General features: G+C 36.3%; 1 protein-coding gene across 4 annotated transcripts in view; it reads left to right on the plus strand.

Annotated features, from left to right (window-relative positions):
• C2CD6 (C2 calcium dependent domain containing 6) overlaps positions 1–20,018 on the plus strand; it is a 172,876-nt gene that overhangs the window by 97,396 nt on the left and 55,462 nt on the right. The gene's annotated exons all lie outside the window — the stretch shown is intronic.

Genomic DNA, 20,018 nt, shown 5'->3' on the forward strand with positions numbered 1-20,018 from the left:
CCACTTGAAAAAGCAGTCTGGCCACGTGTTGGTAGAGCAGCTGTGCTCTGCTGGGGGTCCACTTCAGCCCCTGGTCGCCTCACACACTCTGAAGCCCAAAGGCTGGAATGGCTAAGTGGTCCAAACAGCAAAGGTAGTGGCCCACCCCTTCCCTTCGGAGCTCTTTCTTAGGGAGGTGCAATACTGCAACTAGTAGCTGGCTAGAATTTCAAGCCAGTGGGTCTTGTCTTGTGACATGCTGTGGAAGTGGAGCGTGTGGGCCATTGCTGCTCAGCCCCCTGGATTCAGTCCCTTTCCTAGGGGTATGTACAGGAATATAACCTCCCACTTTGCCGGAGTTGCAGCTACTTTTGCTGGAAAGCCTGAGTATCTAAGGCTCCAGGGTCTCCACACATGCCTGAGTGTCTGCTCTGCTGAGACTCCACACAGCTCTGTCAGACTGAAGACTGAAGGCCCTGGTGGAGTGGTCCACAAGGAGATCTCCTGACCCAAAGGTTGCAAAGATACATGGGAGAAGCGTGGTTTCCAGGGTTGCTCATTCACTCACCACTTCCCTGGTTGGGGGAAGATCCCCTGTTGCTCCCAGGTGGGCAGTTGTCCTGTCTTGGTTTTTTTCGTTCTTTATGGGTCAAGTTGTTTCCTTGATTAGTCCCAATCCGAGTACCTGGATGTTTCATCTGAAGGTGTTGTACTTACTCACCCCTTCTGTTCCTCTCCGTGAGAGCCACACACATTAGCTGCTTCTAGCTGGCCATCTTGGCCACTCTCCTCTATTACTTTGTATCCTCTGACCCACATCTCTTCCTTTCCTCGCCCCCTCCATCCCACACCCCTGGTGACCACTGCTTTGTTTCTCTGTATGTGTGAATTTCTTTGTTTTTTATATTCCACATATTCCACATATCAGATTTCATTATATAATGCAATATTTTTCTTTCTGTGTCTGGCTTATTTACATTAACATAATGCCCTCCAAACTCATCCATGTTGTGGAAAATAGCAAGATCACATTCTCTTTTAGAGCTGAATATTCCATTATATACCAGTTTCTTTATCCAGTCATTCATCAGTGTGGTCCCATAGCTCTTTAAAATCATAGACACCATATCCAAGAAAAACTTTATAGCCCTAATATACAGCCAGGCATTCCCATAGAAGCACAGCACATAGAAATCCATATAAGTATTTATCTAATACTGGGTCTGATAGAGCCTTGGTAACTATGTTTTATGGACAAGGAAAGTGATAGCCAGAGGTATAAATTAATTTTCCAAAGGTAACATATTTTGTATAAAGCCAAAAGGCATTCTCAGTCTCCTAGGTGTGTACTTTTTTTCATTCATCCCAACTGCCTTGATGACAATGACCATGAGATGGGGAAATCCCCATTCTTGGGTCTTTTTGTCCAGTGAAGTCCAGAGATAAAATGATACATTTACTATCATCATTGCCATTTTGTCATTTTTTTCTACAAGTCTGTTTTTAAATAAAAGTAAAGCTTTGTAAATAAAATTGAAATTTTCTTAACCTCTAACCTCTAATCCCACTCACCATTCTTCTCCCCAGAGGAAATCCCTATCATGAATTTAGTAAGATTTGACTATACAAACACTCATGAGCAGTGACACATGCCTTGGCCAACTAATCAGGGGTCTGGAAGGAAAAACACTAGAAGGTGAGAGTCAGGGAAGCCTAGGATAGATGGGACAAACAGGAGTAGGCACAAAGACTGAAGGCCTTTGTATCACATGGTAGTGTCCATCAGAGAACATCCATCAAGACAGAAGCTGAACAGTCAAGTAGACGGAATTACAACAAGCTGATGGCAGTCATCCTCTGTCATCAGATACCCCAAAGCTGGCACCCTAGATGCACTAATAAAGTGGCAGCCATGGTAGCTAGTATAGTCTATGCAAGAGCTCAACAGAACATGCTCCCACTTACCAAGGCTGATTTAACTATTGACACTGCCCAATGTCCAATCGGCGAACAGTAGTATCTCTTGAGACCAGCCTGTCACTTAATGTCAAGTTTACTACTTTGGAAACTTTACCCCTTGAAAGTGGCAATAATTCATTTTGACATGAGTAAATACTCTGGGAATGAATTTCCCTTTCCTGCCTTCAGTGACTCAACCAGCACCACTATTTGAGGGCTTACAGAGTATGATCAGTAGCTCAGAATATCATACAATATTGCATCAAAGCAAGAGACTCACTTTATACTAGAGATAGTACAGGAAGGACCCATGATTATTGACTGGTTCTATCATTCCCAAAAGAGTGATGAAATCACCTTGTAAAGGCACAACAGAAGTGTTAGCTCAGCATCTGAGAACCAAGGAGCCCTCTTTAGCATCATTTCCAGTGATGTACCTAGTAGGGTGGACATAAATTTAACAAATAAAAATGTAGAAACTCAGTTAAATTTGAATTTCAGGTAAACAAATTTTTAAATATGTCCCATGCAATATTTGGAACATACTTATACTTTTAAAAGATGGTTATTTATCTGAAATTAAAATTTAATTGGGCATCCTGTATTTTATCTGGCAACCTTACCACTTGGGGAATTTGTACTTCTTGTGCCACAATTCTTGGCTCTGTGGGTTCCCAAATGGGGGATATTTTCATCAGGGTTCACAAGAAGAGTTCCATTTAACTATAAACTATGACCACCACTATGGTAATTCTATTTCTTGTGCCAAGGCACCAGCAAGCAAGAAGAGGAGTTACCATCTTGTCAGGAGTGATTGACCCTGATCACCTAGAAGAGGTAGGACTGCTGGTACAAAATGTGGGAGTATGGAGGAATATGTGGGGCATGTAGCAGATCCACTTTGGTGCCTCCTTGGGAATTCCTTGCCCAATTTTGATGATAACTGGGCAAGACAGCTACCTCAGCTTGAGAAGGGCAGTGACCAGGGGCTCAGACCCCTCAGGGAATGAGTCATGGTGATTGAGTTAGTCACCCAATCAGGAGAGGTGCTAGTAGAAGGTTAGAGGAATCTAGAATGGATAGTGGAGAGGAAGAAGATTGTGACTCAGTTGTGACTCTGAGGCCAGCTGCAGTGGTGAGAGACAGTTTTTCCCACTAATCTGGATTTCTCCTAGGAAGAGAGGTCCACTGGAATCCTGGAGGATCTGCTTCCAGAACCCCTATGAAGGAAGTGAATTTCAGTAGCACAAGGGATGGGCTTTATACATGTCAGGATTTGCCATCCAGGTCCTTCTTCAGGATTGTAGGACTTACTCTCAAGCTGCTGGTATGCTGCTGGAAGAAGGCGCTCACCTTTCAGCCCTGTTTAGGAACTGTTTCAGCTAAATAAAACTGCTTTTCCCAAGGTCATGCCTTCTTACAGGAACAGCCAACATCCAATGACTGATCAATCCAGTGCTAAAAAGCTCAATCTCATTGCCTCAAATTGAGAGAACTCTTAAGAGCCATCTCAGCTCCAGCACTCCCTGCAGAGTCTCCTGAGGCCATCACTGGGTCTACATTGCAGCTCCACTTCTCCTTCTGTCCAATCCTGTTTCTTTTTCCTCCCTTCCACAGATGTTGATCTCCATAGTGCTATCTAATAAATGTTTTATACATACATTTCCATCTCAGGGTCTGCCTCCCAAGTAAATGAAACTGTGAAAAGCAGCAACAGAGGACAGAGGACAAAGAAATAGTAAGTGTTAAGAGAAAATAACTAAAATCTACAATTTAGCACTCATCTAAATGACCATTCATAAGGAAAAATATCAAGAATACATGTTAACATTTAAGGAAAATTATTAATCAGAAAAGGCATATTGTCTTCTAAAATTAGAAAGAGAGAAAACGCCATTTAAAAACTCATTCATTCTCATAGAATTCAGGAATGAGCCTAGAGAAAAAGCGTTTTAACGGGAATAACAAAATAAAATGGTAGACATAAATCCAAATGTGTGAATTATCACAATAAAACTATAAATGAACTTAACATTTTAGTTAAAATATTTTCAGATTTCATATGCTATTTACCAGAGACACATCTAAAACCTAAGGGCACAGAAAGGATGAAATTGAAAAGAAAAAGTGAACTGGACAAATACTAGCCAAAAGAATGCTGGTGTATTCCTATTGATTAAAGATTAATATTTGTTTTTAAAATGATAACAGTTATTTGGAGAATAGAAGGTTACTATATAATTATTTAAAACAAAAACAATTTACCAAATACATAAAACCGCTATGAACCATTAGGCAACTATTAACATATTAACAGTTTCAAAATACAGCTAAAAATAACAGCATTACAAAGTTGACAAGTTCACAATGAAAATGAGATAATTTAATCTGATTCTTTTTCAAATTACTATTTATGTTAACTAGAGCTAACAGGCAAAAAAAAATTAGTAAGACATAAACATTTTAGCATAATTAATAAATGGCATGGCAGATATACAATGAAAACTGCTTCCAACCAGTAAAGAAGGTGCAATTAAAGGATATAGGTCAGCACCCATGGCAAATTACAAAAATGGACCACCTGCCAGGTCAAAAAGCTAGTCTCAATAAATATTTTAAGGTATTAAATATTAAAGAATTTTCTAACTACAATGTAATAAAATTAGAGAACCTTTTTTAAAAAAGATGAGATATCATACATATACACCTACTAAGACATAATGTATATTTATTTATTTAGGCCTTCTTTAATGTTCAACTATTTTTTATAATTTTCTCTATATAGGTTTTATCCATATTTTGTTAGGTTTTTTCCTATACGCTTTATATGTTTGATGCAGCTTTCTTTATGAATTGATTTTTTAAATTATGAATTCCATTTCTTTAATCAATATAGGGCAGTTCAGATTTTCTATTTCTTGTATCAATTTTGATAAGTTGCTTATTTCCAGGAACTTGTGCTGGATAATTTCACCTGAGTTATTGCTTGAATTAATCATTAAAAGTTTGTAGGATCTGTAGTGTTATAACCTCTTCTATTTTTGATATTGGTAACTTGTGTTATCTCTCTTTTTTTCTTGATTGGTCTTATTAGGAGTATATCCATTTTATTAATCTGTTCAGTGAAACAACATTTGGCTTTGTTAATCTTCACTGTTGTTTCCTGTTTTCTGTTGCATTGATTTCTGCTTTTTATTTTCTTCCTTCTACCTCCTTTTTATTTAATTTACTCTTCTTTTTCTAAATTCTTAAGCTTGAAAAATCAATTTTAAACCATTATTTTTAAATAAGACAGATAAAAAGGCTATAAATTTCCTTAATCTAAGCATGACTTTGAATGAATCCCTCACATTTTTATATCTTGTATTTTCGTTATAGCTTTGACATATTTTCTAACTTACTTTGTAATTTCTTCTTTGACCAGTTGATTATTTTGAAGTATATTGTTTACTTTCCAAATATTTGGGACTTTCTGGATATCTTACTGTTACTGATATCTACTTTAATTTCTTTATGGTTAAAGAACATACTTTTTAAGATTTTAGTTTTTAAACCATTACTGAGACTTATTTGCAGTCTATCCTGCTGAATGTTGCACGTGCACTTGAAAGAACGTGCATTCTGCTGTCTTTGTAGTGTTCTCTAAATATGTATTAGATCAAGGTAGTTGATAGAGTCCTTCAGATCTTTTATAGTCTTATTGATTTTTGTGTCTGGTTATTTCATAAATTACTGAAAGAATGCTGTTAAAATTTCCAGTTATGATTGTGGATTTGTCTATTTCTCTCTTTAGCGCTCAGATTTTACTTAATACATTTTGAAGCTCTTTTGTTTTGTTTTTTCTCTTTTGATTTTTTGAAGCTGTTTTATTAGGCACATATACATTGATGGTTATTGTATCTTGTGATTAATCTGTCTTTTTATTATAACAAAATATCTTTTTACCTCTGATAGCACCTTTTGAAGTCCACTTTTTTTTGTTGTTGTTTTTTTTTTGAGACAGAGTCTCACTTTGTCACCCAGGCTGGAGTGCAGTGGCACAATCTTGGCTCACTGCAAGAGAGGCTTGAATCATGATAATTATATGAAGGTACTAATTATCATGATTGCACCCCAAAATACGTATATGTATTATGTATCAATTTAAAAACTAAAATTAAAAAAATAAAGAAGAAAAAGTGGGCCAGGCGCGGTGACTCATGCTGTAATCCCAGCACTTTGGGAGGCCGAGGTGGGCAGATTGCTTGAGGTTGGGAGTTCGAAACAAGCCTGGCCAATATGGCAAAACCCCCACCTCTGCTATAAAAGATACAACAATTAGCCGGGAGTGGTGGCACATGCCTGTAATCCCAGCTACTCAAGAGGTTGAGGAAGAAGAATTACTTGAACCCGGGAGACAGATTCAAGCTATTTTGAAATATACAACAAGTTACTGTAAACTATAGTCATCCTACTGATCTATCAAATAATGTCTTATTTCTTCTATTAAACTTTGTATTTGTACCCATTAATCAACCTTTCTTAATCCTCCTTGCCACTCTTGCATCTCTAGTAACCGTTAGTCTGTCTTCAGGAAACCCACTTTTTTAGTTCCCACATATAAGTGAGAATATGCAATATTTGTCTTTCTATGCTTGGCTTATTTCACTTAATGTAATAATCTCCAGTTCCATCCATGTTGCTGCAAATTACGGGATTTCATTCTTATGACTGAAAAGTATTCCACTGGGTATAAATACCACATTTTCTTTTTTTAAATTTTACTTTAAGTTCCAGGATACATGTGCAGAACATGCAGGTTTGTTACATAGGTATCCACGTGTGCCATGGCGATTTGCTGCACCTAGTAACCTGTCATCTATGTTCCCTCTCCTCAGCCCCCACCCCTCAACAGGCCCTGGTGTGTGTTGTTCTCCTCCCTGTGTCCATGTGTTCTCATTGTTCAACTCCCACTTACAAGTGAGAACATGCGGTGTTTGGTTTTCTCTTCTTGTGTTAGTTTGCTGAGGATGATGGCTTCCAGCTTCATCCATGTCCCTGCAAAGGACATGATCACATTCCTTTTTATGGCTGCATAGTATTCTATGGTGTATATGTACCACATTTAATTTATCCAGTCTATCATTGATGGGCATTTTGGTTGGTTTCATGTCTTTGCTATTGTAAATAGTGCTGCAATAAACATACATGTGCATGTGTCTTTATAGTAGAATGACATATATTCCTTTGGGTATATACCCGGTAATGGGACTGCTAGGTCAAATCATGTTTCTGGTTCTAGATCTTTGAGGAATCGCTGCACTGTGTTCCATGATGGTTGAACTAATTTACATTCTCACCAACAGTGTAAAAGTGTTCCTATTTCTTCACAGCCTTATTAGCATCTATTGTTTCTTGACTTTTTAATAATTGCCATTCTGACTGGCATGAGATGGTATCTATCTCATTGTGGTTTTGATTTGCATTTCTTTAATGATCAATGATGTTCAACTTTTTTTCATGTTTTTTGACCACATAAATATCTTCTTTCATTCATATTCTTTGCCCATTTTTTGATGGGGTGTTTTTTTCTTGTAAACTTAAGTTCCTTGTAGATTCTGGGTATTAGACCTTTGTCAGATGTATACTATATTTTCTTTATCTATCCATCCACTAATGGGCACTTAGCTTGATTCCATATTTTGGCTATTGTGATTAGTGCTATAATAAACATGGGAGTGCAAATAGCTCTTTGATATATTGATTTCTTTGGGATATATGCCCAGTAGTAGAGTTGCTGGATCATATAGTAGTTCTGTTTTTGGTTTTTTGAGAAACCTCCATGCAGCTTGCCATAGTGGCTGTACTAATTTACATTACCACCAACAGTGTATGAGGGTTGGCCTTTATCCACATCCTCTCTGGCATCTGCTATTGGCTGTCTTTTTTATAAAAGCCATTTTAACGGAGGTGAGATGATGTCTCATTGTGGTTTTGATTTGCATTTCTCTGATTAGTGATATTGAGCATTTTTTCACATACTGATTGACCATTTGTATGTCTTCTTTTTTTGCTTGTTTATTCAGGTCATTTGTCCATTTTTAAATTTGATGATTTGTTCATCTGCTATTGAGTTGTTTGAACTCCTTATATATTCTGGTTATGAATCCTTTGTCAAATGAATAGTTTGCAGATATTCTATTCTTGAGCTGTCTCTTCACTTCATTGTTTCCTTTGCTGTGCAGAAGGTTTTTAGCTTTATGGAATTTATTTGTCTAGTTATGCTTTAGTTGCCTGTGCTTTTGAGGTCTTGCACAAAAAATCTTTGCCTAGACCAATGTCTTGGGGTGTTTCCTTAATGTTTTCTTCTAGTAGTGTCATAGTTTTAGGTCTTGGATTTTAGTCTTTATTTTGATTGGATTTTTGTATATGGTGAGAGACTAATGTCTAATTTCATTACTCTGCATATAGTTATCTGGTTTTTCCAGCACAATTTACTAAAAAGATGTCCTTTCTCCATTGTGTGTTCTTGATACCTCTGTTGAAATGAGTTGACTGTAAATGCATGATTTTGTACCTGGGTTGTCTATTCTGTTCCAATGGTCTGTTTGTTTTTATGCCAACACCAAGCGGATTTGGTTACTATAGTTTTGTATGATTTTTAAAATCAGGTAATATAATGCCTCCCACTTTGTCCTTTTGTCTCAGGGTTGCTTTGGCTAGTTGGGATCTTTTGTGGTTCCGTATAAATGTTAGGTTTTTTTTTTTATTTCTGTGGAGAATGTCATTTTTATAGGAATTGCATTGAATCTATAAGTTGCTTTGGGTAGAATTGTCATTTTAAAAACATTCTTCCAATCCGTGAGCATGGAATATTTTTTTTGTGTGTCCTCTTCAATTTCTTTCATCCATGTTTTATAGTTTTCCTTGTACAGATCTTTCACTTCGTTGATTAATTGAAGGTATTTTATATTCTTTGTAGCTATTGTAAGTGGGATTACTTCCTTGATTTATTTTTCAGATGTTTTGCTGTTGGCATAAATAAATGCTACTGATTTTTGTATGTTGATTTTATATCCTGCAACTTTACTGTATTTATCAGTTCTAACAGTTTTTTGGTGGAGTTTTTATGCTTTTCTACATATAAGATCATGTTTGCAAACAAGGCAAATTTGACTTCTTCCTTTCCAATTTGAGTGCCCTTTATTTCTTCCTCTTACCTAATTGCTCTGGCCAGGACTTACAGTATTATGTTGAAGAAAAGTCATAAAAGTGAGCATCCTGTCTTGTTTCAGATCTTAGAGGAAAGGCTTTCAATTTTTCTGCCATCAGAATGATGCTAGCTGTGGGTTTGTCATATATGCCTCTATTATTTTGAGGTATGTTCTTTCTATATCTAGTTTGTCAGGGATTTTTATCATAATAGGATGGTAGATTTTATTGAATGCTTTTATAGCATCTATTGAAATCATATGATTTTTATTCTTGGTTCCGTTAATGTCATGTATCACATTTATTGATTTGTATATGTTGAATCATCCTTGTATCCCTAGGATGAATCCCATTTGATCATGATGAATGATCTTTTTAAAGTGTTGTCGAATTCAGTTCGCTAGTATCTTGCTGAGAACTTTTTTATCTATGTTCATCAGTGATATTGGCCTGTAGTTTTCTTTTTTCATTGTGTTCTTGTCTCATTTTGATATCAGGATAATGCTAGTCACATAGAATGAGTTTGGAAGTATTCTCCGCTCTTCAATATTTTTGAAGAGTTTGAGTAGAATTATTACTAGTTTTTCTTGAAATGTTTGGAATTCAGCAGTGAAGCCATCAATTCCTGGACTTTCCTTTGTTGGGAGACTTATTACAGCTTCAATCTTGTTACTTACTGTTGGTTTATTGAGGTTTTCCATTTTTTTCATGTTTCAATCTTGGTAGATTGTATGTGTCCAAGAAGTTATCCATTTCTTCTAGGTTTTTCAATTTGTTGGTGTATAGTTGTTCATAACAGTGTCTAATGATTCTTTGTATTTCTGAGGTCTCAATTGTTATGGCTTCGCTTTCATTTCTAGTTTTATTTATTTAGGTCTTCTCTTTTTCTTAGTCTCACTAAAGGTTTGTTGCCTTTGTTTGTCCTTTCAAAAAGCCAACTTTTTGTTTTGTAGACTTTCTGTATTTTTAAAGCCTCAATTTCATTTATTTTTTTCTCTGATCTTTATTGTTTGTTTTATTCTACTAATTTCAGGTTGTTCTTGCTTTTCTAGATCCTTGTGCTGCAGCCCTGCTGCTTGGGAGGGTGGGGTGGCTTTTAGTGGCAACAGCCACAGGTGTATCGGTCTCAGCAGCAACAGCCTGCAGCCATAGAAGCTGCAGGAGTCTGTTCTTGGTGCATGTAAAAAGGTGTGGTGGCTGTGCTGCTAAGAGCAGTGGGATCACTGCCAGTGGCTCATGCTTTGGCCCTAGTAGCAGCAGCAAGCCACAGTGTTGGCTGTGGATGAGAGATGTCAATGGGGCTCCAGGGATGTGAAGATGTATGGGCTGTTGGGCCTCAGGGCAGTCTAGTAGGGGCTGGGCTCTCAAAATAGCACCTTGCCATAGCAGCTTAGGATGTGTGGAACCCAGTGTGAGCTCCCTCTATGGGGCAATGCCGTTGTGCATTCTCCAGGCAGCTCCTCCTGTTAGTCTCAGGGCCTGTGAGGGTCAAAGGGCTCTTCCTTGACTAGGATTGCAGGACTCCATGGTGGGAGTGGGGATCTCTCACTTCCCCTTTCCACACATTGGGGAACCTTTCCAGGTCCCAGCCAATCCTGGCTGAGCTGGCTGCGTTGCTTCCCTCTCCTTCCTTTCTTTAGGTGTTTCCTGTAACTTCTCTGTTGAATTCCAGTGTTCTGTCTTAGATGATCTAGTCAAAGCGTGATTATCTACTCACTGGTTTGGTTCCACTTTTTGAAGGATGTGAATGTACTAGAAGTCTCTAGTCAGTCATCTTGAAGTTCCTGAGATTGGTCTAGGTTTTACAAATATACATATTTAATCAATCACCCTTTACCTTCTAACAATAGCATAAGAACCTTATAACAGTATACTCCCAATTCCTCCCTCAATTTTTTGTGTTATTGTCATAACATTTGCTTTTACATATACTAAAAATTATAATACGTGTCTCCTTTGGGGACTAAGTTATCTTTTTGCTTTAGACTCTCAGTTAACTTATAGAGTAACTAAAAATAACAATAATGTCTTTATATTTATCTACACATTAATCATTTTGGAGATATTAAGTTCTTTTCATATATATAATTTCTGGCTATAATCACATTTACTCTGGCTGAAGAACTTCTTTTATGCAGGATATTTATTCTGGTTAAAAGAGGTTCATTTCATGTAGTGTGGGTCTCCTAGGTTTTGTTTGTCTGAAAAGCACTTTATTTCTCCTTCATTTTTAAAGGATATTTTCTCTTACATAGAATTCCGTGTTGAGATATTTTTGTTTTGTTTAAAGATGTCACTGCCATATTGCCTGGCTTGCATAGTTTTAAACAAGAAGTCTGCTGCAGTTCTTGTTTCCTTTATATGTAATGTGTTTTTTGTTTCTGGCTGTCTTCAAGGTTTTTTTCTATTTATGTTTGGTTTTCCACAATTTAAATAACATATATCTAGGTGTGTGTGCATGTGTGTGTGTGTTTGATGGGTGTGTATGCAGGATATGTTTTCTGCTTAAGGTTCTCTGAACTTCTTGAATCTACGGTTTGGTGTCCTTCATTATTTTCTTAGAAAACTCTCAGCCATTAATCCATCAAACATATATTTTGCCTTGTTCTCTCCTTTCTCTTCTGGGATTCCAATTATATACCTCTTAGTTGTTTGATATTGTCCCACAGTTATTAGTTATTGGGTGCTCTATTCTGTGGTGTTTTTTTGTTTGTTTGTTTGTTTTTTGTTTTTTGTTTTTTGTTTTTACTTTTTTCCACTTTGTTTTTTAGTTTGGGTAATTTCTACTGATACATCTTCAAGTTCACTGATTATTTCCTTGCCTGTGTCCGCCTCTTGAGCCCATCAAAGACATTCTTCATGTCAGTTACTGTGTCTATTTCTGTTATTTCATTTGTCACTCTGTATCTCTATTTTCTTCTAAAATTCACCTTCTGTTCATCTAGTCATCCACCATTTTCATTAAAGCCTTTAATATATTAATCTTAACTATTTTTAAATGCCTGTTGGTAATTCCAACAGTTGCCATATATGTGAGATTGTTTTTTGTTTTTAATGCTTTATCTCTTAATAGTGGATTTCCTTTTCTTGCTTTCTTGCATCTTATAATATTTTTGTTGATAGCCAGACATCCTATATAGAATACTACAGATTAAGGTAAAAAGCATTCATAGTAGGAAATGGATATGCCTTTTCTTTCCTCATGTGGGGAATTAAGTCAGTTTAGTAAGGAGTTGAGCTGGGTTTGGGCTCTGTTATTGTTCTCTGTAGTGCACCACTAATTTTATATTCCTCTAGCATTATCTTGTGCTTAGAGTGGGGTCTAATTTGCTGGAGAGATTTTTTAAATGTTCCTGTTCTTCCTCCAGCTTCTGGCTTTCTCTGTGCATCTCAACCTCAGAGAGATTTTCTTTCTACACTCTCATCTCTTCCTCAGTACAGGACTGCTATTGCTTATTATTGGGTTTTAAAGCCTGGTACTGGGAGGCACAGGTTCTCTTTTGTCCTGGTTGTGCCTCTGTCTTAGGTAAGCTCTGTCTTTTAGTGTCTAAGAAATGAGCAATATTTCTGCCTCTCTCTTATTATATGAGACATGTAATGATCTGGAAGCAGAATGGTTTCCTGCCTTTTCCCCAGGGGTAGGTCTTCATGTATGCATTGGGTACAAAAGCGTTTCCACTATCAACTTCAGCTTTAGCTTCCTAGAGAATGACGCAGGTGGGGTTTCCCATTCTTCCTGTGGCAAGTAGGTGCTCTGCTCCTCTGTCTGCACTCTGATGGAGACTTTCCTTGGCATCCTACCTGGTTTCCAATATTTATCCTAACAACCAGTGGAAGGCTGTGGAGAAGGTCTGTGAGTCAGCACAAAATACTCTTGTGTTTGCAGCTACAGGGGTTTTCATATTCTAACATTAGCCTACCCTCAGCCTTTAACAATTCTTTACAAAATTTATCTGATTTTTTGTTTTTTTTTTCTTTGAGTCTGGCTGTCACTCAGGCTGGAGTGCAATGGTGTGATCTCGGCTCACTACAACCTCCGCCTCCCTGGTTCAAGCCATTCTCCAGCCTCAGCCTCCCGAGTAAGTAGCTGGAGTTACAGCCCACCACCATGCCCAGCTAATTTTTGTATTTTTAGTAGAGATGGGGTTTCACTGTATTGGCCAGGTTGGTCTCAAACTCCTGACCTCAGGCAGTCTGCCCGCCTCAGCCTCCCAAAGTGCTGGGATTACAGTTTGAGCCACTGCGCCTGGCCTTGAATTCTTCTTAGTTGCACGTTTGGTGAGCCTGTCTTCTTCCTGTACTCTAGTTGGATGAGTCAGTGCATATATCCCATCTATCCTTGGAAGTGCTTGTACTTTCTTAGATTTCAAGTTAATTGGTTGCACTGTAAAGACAGCTCTCTGATGGATTCAAAGGTGTTGCAATTTTGTAAATTGCCCAATATTTTACTGTTAGGGTGGGAGCTGTGGTATTTTCAACTTTCTGTGTCTTAAGAATAAGCTTGGAAGTGCCAAATAGTTGTTTTTATATTTTCCAAGAGTTCATAGTTGCGGTCCTTGAGAGAGTAGGTCTATTACAAGCTATTCTTCCATTACTAGAAATGAAAATTCTGCCTGCCCTTCCTCCCACCCTTCCTCCCGCCCTTCCTCCAACTTTTTGAGGTAAAATTCACATAACATAAAATTAACTAATGAAAGTGTAAAATTTAGTGGCATTTAATATATTCACAGTGTTTTGCAAATACCACTTCTAACTAATTCCCAAATATTTTTATCACCCCAAAAGAAAACCCTCTACCCATTAAACAGTTGTTATCCATTCCCTCATCCCCCAAGCCATTGGAATTACCATTTTGCATGTGTCTCTATGGATTTACTTATTCTGAATATTTCGTGTTAAATAAATTATACAATATGTGACCTTTGTGTCTGACTTCTTTTACTTAGCATAGTATTTTTAAGGTTCATCATGTTGTAGCCAGTATAAATACTTCATTCCTTTAAAAAAATTTTTTTAACTTGACTATTGTATACATTTATGGTGTACAACATGATGCTTTGAAATATATACACAGCTGGGTGCGATGGCTCACGCCTGTAATCCCAGCACTTTGGGAGGCTGAGGCAGGCAGATCATGAGGTCAGGAGATCGAGACCATCCCAGCTAAGACAGTGAAACTCTGTCTCTACTAAAAATACAAAAAATTAGCTGGGCATGGTGACACACACCTGTAGTCCCAGCTACTCAGGAGGCTGAGGCAGGAGAATCACTTGAACCTGGGAGGCAGAGGTTGCAGTGAGCTGAGATCATGCCATTGTACTCCAGCCTGGGAGACAGAGTGAGACTCCATCTCAAAAAAAAAAAAAAAGAGTATACAGTGTGGAATGGCTAAATCAAGCTAAGTAACATACGCTATTACCTCAAATACGATTTTTTTTTTTTTGTGGTGAGAACACTTAAACTCTACTCTTAGGAATTTTCTAGTATACAATACATTGCTATTGGTTATAATCCCCATGTTGTACAGTAGATCTCTCAAACTTATTTTTCCTACCTCTCTGAAATTTTGTATACTTTGACCAATACCTCCTCAATTCCCCTACCCTCCAGCCCCTGGTAACAACCAACATTCTACTCTTTGCATCTATCTGTTCACCATTTATATATTTCCACTTATAAATGAGATCATGCAATTTTGTTTTTCTATTCTTGGCTTATTTCACTTAACATACTTTTCTCCAGATTTTTCCATATTGTTGCAAATGGCAGAATTTCCTCCTTTTTAAAGGTTGAATAGTATTGGGTATATATACCATATTTTCTTTATTTGTTCACCCATTGATGGACGCTTAGATTGATTCCATATCTTGGCTATTGTGAATAATGCTGAAATAAACATGGAGTGCATATTCCTTCAACATTTTATTTCCTTGTGGTATATACCCAGTAGTGGGATTGTTGGATCATATGGTAGCTCTACTTTTAGTTTTTTGAGGAACCTCTATGGTTTTTTTTCAGAATGGCTGTGCTAATTTATATTCCCACCAGTAGTGTAGCAAGATTTCCTTGCTCTATATCCTTGGCAACATTTGTTATCTAATCTTTTTAATAATAATAGCCATTCTAACTGGTGTGAGGTGGTATCTCATTATGGTTTTAATTTGCATTTCCCTGATGATTAGTGTGGTTGAGTACCTTTTCATATACCTGTTGGACATTTGTATGTCTTTCTGAGAAATGTCTTTTTTTTTTTTTTTTTTTTTTTTTTTGAGATGAAGTCTCGTTCTGTCACCCAGACTGGAATGTTGTGGCATGATCTTGACTCACTTGCTGCCTGGGTTCAAGTGATTCTCCTGCCTCAGCCTCCCGAGCAGCTGGGATTACAACTGCCCACCACAGGCTATTTTTTTTGTAGTTTTAGTAGAGATGGGTTTCACCATCTTGGCCAGGTTGGTCTTGAACTCCTGACCTTGTGATCCACCCACCTCGGCCTCCCAAAGAGCTGGGATTACAGGCGTGAGTCACCGCGCCCAGCCAAGAAATGTCTATTTTAAGTCCATTTTAAACTTGAGTTGTTTTCTTGTTATTGAGTTCCTCATGTATTTTGGATACCTTTATCATACGTAAGGTTTAATAATAATTTGTTTTCCATTTTGTAGATTGCCTTTGCTCTGTTGATTGTTTCTTTTGCTGTACAGAAGCTTTTTAGTTTGATGTAATCCCGTTTGTCTATTTTAGTTCATTGCCTGTACTTTTGGGGTTATATCCAAAAAATTATTGCCCATACCAGTGTAGTTTTAGAATTTCTGGTCTTACATTTAAGTCTTTAGTCCATTTTGAATTAATTTTTGTATATGGAGTAAGATAAGGGTCCAGTTTCATTCTTCCACATGTGGATACCCAGTTTTCCCATCACCATTTATTGAAGGGACTGCCCTTTCCCCATTGTATGTTCTTGGTACCTTTGTTGAATATCAATTGACTGTAAATGCATGAATTTACTTCTGGGTGCTCTATTGTATCCATTGTGTTTTTTTGGTCTGTTTTTATGCCAGTACCATGCTGTTTTGATTACTATGGCTTTGCAGTAGATATTGAAATCTGGTAGCCTCTAGTTTTATTTGCTCAAGATTGTTTTGGCTATTTGGGGTCACTTATGCTTCCATATGAATTTTAGGTGGTTTTTTTTTCTATTTCTGTGAAAAATGTCATTGGAATTTTGATTGCAATGCCTTGAATCTGTAGATTGCTTTGGGTAGTATGTACATTTAAGCAATATTAGTTCTTTGAATTCATGAACACAGATATCTTTCCATTTGAGTCTTCTTCAATTTCGTTCATCAATGTTTTATAGTTTTTGGCATACAGATCCTTTACATTCTTGGTTAAATTAATTTCTAAACATTTTTGTAGATATTGTAAATAGAATTGTTTTCTTCATTTTTTTTTAGAGAGTTCCTTGTTAGTGTATAGGAATGCAACTAATTTTTGTATGTTATTTTATTTCTTGCACCTTTACTGAATTTACTTATTAATTAGAACAGTTTTTTGTGACATTCTTAGGAATTTCTTAAAATATAAGATCATGTCTGAAAACAGTTTAACTTATTCCTTTCCAATTTGGATTTGTTTATCTTCCCCTTACCTAATCACTCTAGCTAGGACTTGTAGTATAGTACATTGGAGAGAAGTGGGAAGAGTAGACATCCTTGTCTTGTGCCTGATCTTAGAGGAAAAGCTTTTAATTTCACTGTTGAGTATAATGTTAGCTGTGAGTCTGTCATGAAAGTGTGTTGAATTTTGTCAAATGCTTTTTCTGCATCTATTGAGATGACCATATGGTTTTGTCCTTAATTCTGTTAATGTGTATACATTTATTGACTTACCTATGTTGAACCATCCTTGCATCCCAGAGATAAATCCCACTTATTCACCATGAATGATCCTTTTAATGTACTGTTAAATTCAGTTTGCTAATATTTTGTTGAGGATTTTTACACCTATATTATCAGGGATGTTGACATAACTTTATCTTTTTGCAGTGCCCTTGTCTGGCTTAAGTATCAGAGTAGCACTGTCCTTGCAAACTGAGTTTGAAGGTGTTTTCTCCTTTTTAATTTTTTGGAAGCATTGAGAAGTTCTTGAAATGTTTGGTAGAATTTAGCAGTGAAGCCATCAAGTCTTGGCATTTCTTTCACAGGAGAGTTTTTATTACTCTTTCAATATCCTTACTCATCATTGGTCTATTCAGGTTTTCTGTTAGTTCATGACTCAGTTTTGATAGGTTGCATGTTTCTGGGAATATATCCATTTCTTCTAGGTTATCCAATTTATTGATATCTAATTGTTCACAGTAGACTTATAATCCTTTGTGGTTCTGTGATATCAGTTGTAACATCTCCTCTTTCATTTCTGATTTGGAGTCTACTCTTTTTTTTCTTAATGTAGTTAGAGGTTTGCCAGTTTGATTTTTTTTCAATAAACCAATGCTTAGTTTCATTGATCTTTTCTACTTTCTTCTAGTCTCAATTTTACTTGTTTCTGCTCTGATCTTTATTATTTCTTCTACTAACTGTGGACTTGGTTTGTTCTTTTTCTATTAATAGTTGCTTTAGATGTAACATTAGGTTGCTTGAGATTTTTCTTCTTTTTTGATGTAGACATTTTTTGCTATAAAGTTTCCTCAAAGAACTGCTTTTGCTGCATACTATAATTTCTGGTGTGTTGTGTGTCTATTTTCATTTGTGTCAGGATATTTTTATAACTTCCTATTTTAGTTTCTTCTTTGATCCATTAATTGTTCAGGGACATGTTTAATTTCCACATATTGGTAAATTTTCCAAAATTTCTCTCGTAATTCATCTCTGGTTTCATGCAATTGTCATCAGAAAACATAGTTGATATGATTTCAATCTTATATATTAGTTAAGGCTTGTTTTATGGCTTGACATATGATCTATCCTGGAGAATGTTCTATGTGTTCTGGGAAAGAATGTATATGCTGCTGCTCTTGGGTGGAATGTTCTGTACATGCCTTTTAGTTCCATTTGGTCTAAAGTGTAGTTCAAGCCTAATGTTTCCTTCTTAATTTTCTGTCTGAATTATCTGTCCAGTGTTGAAAGTGGGATATTACTGAAGTCCTCTACTATTTTTTTTTTCTTTTTTTTAAAGCTAGTCAAGTGAAGCAGCTGGAGTGGAGAAGAAACAAAGGAATCTGTAACTGGTTGTGATCAATTAAGTTGTAAGCACCATTACACTCAGACCAGCCTGAAGTCCTCTACTATTGTTGTATTGTAGTCTGCCTCTTTCTTCAGATCTATAAATATTTGCTTTATATTTATTCTAATTTTGGGTGCATATATATTTACAATTGTTATATTCTCTGATGAATTGACCCTTTTATAATTATATAATGACCTCCTTTGTCTCTTTCACAGTTTGTGACTTAAGGTCTGGTTTCTTTGGCATAACTATAGTTACTCCTGCTCTTATTTCCATTTGCATGGAATATCTTTTTACATCCTTTCACTTTCAGTCTATGTGTGTTCTTAAAGGTGAAGTGGGTCTCGGGTAACATATAATTGGGTCTTGTGTTTTTAAACGATTCAAGTCATTCTATGTGGTTTAAATGTAGAATTTAATCCATTTACATTCAAAGCAATTATTTATAGGTAAGAACTTACTACTGCCATTTTGTTCATTGTTTTGTGGTTGTTTTGTAGATCCTTTGTTTCTTTATTCCTGTCTCCCTTTATTATTGGATGATTTTTTTATAATATATGCTTTGAGTACTTACTTTTTATCCTTTTTTAATCTCCTATGGATTTTGCTTTTCATAGTTACCATGAAGCTTACATAAATTATAGTTTTAACAGGCTATTTAAGCTGATAACTTAACTTTGTATTTAAAAAAAAAAAAAAAAAACTACGGTTTTTCCCCACTTACCTTCATTTCCAGAGTTCTTTATCTGTTCATATGTGTTCAAAGTACTGTCTAGGGTCCTTTCCTTTATCCTGAAAAACTTCCTTGGCAATTCTTTTAGGGCAGTCTACGCCAGGGCAAACTCCCTAAATTTTTTTAATCTTAGGGATTAACTTAATTTCTTCTTATTTTTTACTAGTTATATGATTCTTGGTTGACAGATCTTTTTTTGTTTGTTTGTTTGTTTTCAGCACTTTGTCATTCCACTGCCTTCTTAAACAGTTTCTGATAAAAATTGATAAAAATTGGCTGGTAATCTTATTGAGGATAACTTTTTATATAAGTCACTTCTCTGTTGCTGCAAATTCACTCTTTATCTTTTGGCAGTTTTATTATATAACATGTCTGCTGTGATGCACTTTGAGTTTATCCTCATTGGAGTTCTTTGAGCTTCTTTGATGTATTGATTTATGACATTTATCAAATTTGGGAAGTGTTTGGCTGTAAATTCCTCAAATATTCTTTCTTTCTCATTTTCTGTGACTCTCATAATGTGTGTATTGGCACACTTAATGATTGTCCTGTAGGTCATTTAGGCTCTGTTCACTTTTCTTCATTCATTTTTCTTTCTGCTCCTCATTCTGGATAATTTCAAATGTCCTATATTCAAGTTCACAAATTCTGTGTCCTGTCTGCTTTAATCTGCCATTGAAGCCCTTGAATAAATCTTACATTTCTGTTATTACACTTTCTACTATAGAATTTATATTTTTTAATTTATTCTTCATTGACAGTCTCATTTTTTGCATACATTGTTTGCTTAGCTTCCTTTTGTACTTTGTCAGCTCTTTAAGCATATTTAGGAAAGTTGTTTTAAAATCTTTGTCTAGTAAGTCCAAAGTCCTGGCTTCCACAGGAAAGATTTCTGTTTTATTTGGTTTTGTTTTCCTGTGAATGGGACATATTT

The sequence above is a fragment of the Macaca thibetana genome, chromosome 12 (assembly GCF_024542745.1).
Source record: "Macaca thibetana thibetana isolate TM-01 chromosome 12, ASM2454274v1, whole genome shotgun sequence".
Lineage (NCBI taxonomy): Eukaryota > Metazoa > Chordata > Mammalia > Primates > Cercopithecidae > Macaca > Macaca thibetana.